The sequence below is a fragment of the Chiloscyllium plagiosum genome, chromosome 50 (genome assembly GCF_004010195.1).
Source record: "Chiloscyllium plagiosum isolate BGI_BamShark_2017 chromosome 50, ASM401019v2, whole genome shotgun sequence".
Lineage (NCBI taxonomy): Eukaryota > Metazoa > Chordata > Chondrichthyes > Orectolobiformes > Hemiscylliidae > Chiloscyllium > Chiloscyllium plagiosum.
Window position 1 is genome coordinate 1,046,998 of NC_057759.1, and position 1,130 is coordinate 1,048,127.

Consider the following 1,130-nt stretch of genomic DNA (forward strand, 5'->3'; position numbering starts at 1 on the left):
ATGCTGTCTGAACTGCTGTGCTCTTCCAGCACCACTAATCCAGAATCTGGTTTCCAGCATCTGCAGTCATTGTTTTTACAAGGTTGTTATTGTACCCACTTCTGCCACTTCCTCTGGCAGCTCATTCCAAAAAACATACCACCAAAAAACATATCTCTGTGTGATAAAGTTATCCCTCAGGTCGCTTTTAAATATTTCCCCTCTCACCTTAAACCAATGTCCTCTAGTTTTGGACTCCCTGCCCCGGAGAAAAGACCTTGACTATTCACCTTATCCAAGCCCCTATTTCTGCAGCAATATACATATGAAACATCAAAGACCACTTAATGTGAGTCTAGCCTTGGACTGCAAGTGCACATCTAAATCGTCCTTCAATATGATGAGGATTTCTGCCTCTCACACCCTGACAGGCAGTGAGTTCCAGATCCCCACCACCCTTTGAGTGAAAATGTTTTCCCTCACATCCCCCTTGAAACCTCCTACCCCTTGCTTTAAATCTATGCCCCTCCCCCAGTCATTAATCCCTCCTTCAAGGGGGCGGGGGAGGTTTCTTCCTGTCCACCCTATCTATGCCCCTCATCACTTTATACATCTCCATCACATCCCATACTCAATCTGCTCTGCTCTAAAGAAAACAACCCCAGTCTGTCCAATCTCTCTCCATCACTGAAACTCTCCAGCCCCCAAGGCAATAACCTGGTAAATCTGTAGTTCCCTATGGCCGAAACAATCTTTCAGGTGAAGCAACATTTCAACTGTACCTCCTCCAATATTAAGTATTGAACTTGCTGCACCCAATGTGGACTACACTACATTGGCGAAACCAAACATAGACAAGATGGACACTTTACAGAACACTTCCAGTGTGTGCACAAACAGGACCCCAACTTTTTTGGCAGCCAGTCATTTTAACACAGGTCACATGTCCATGTGTCCTTCCTTGGCATGTTGCAGTGTTCCAGCGAATCACAGTACAAACTGAAGGAACAACGTCTTTTCTTCAGATTAGGCACTTTGCAATGGTTTGGAATTAATGTTGAATTGTGAACCCATTCCCTCCCATTCTCTTAGCTTGTTACATTCTGTTATAATGCCACCTCTCCCCTCACACCCCCTCACGCTGCCGCCTC

At 45.4% G+C, this 1,130-nt stretch overlaps 1 protein-coding gene across 2 annotated transcripts in view; it reads left to right on the forward strand.

The window, feature by feature from the left end:
* LOC122544537 overlaps positions 1-1,130 on the forward strand; it is a 53,493-nt gene that overhangs the window by 962 nt on the left and 51,401 nt on the right. The gene's annotated exons all lie outside the window — the stretch shown is intronic.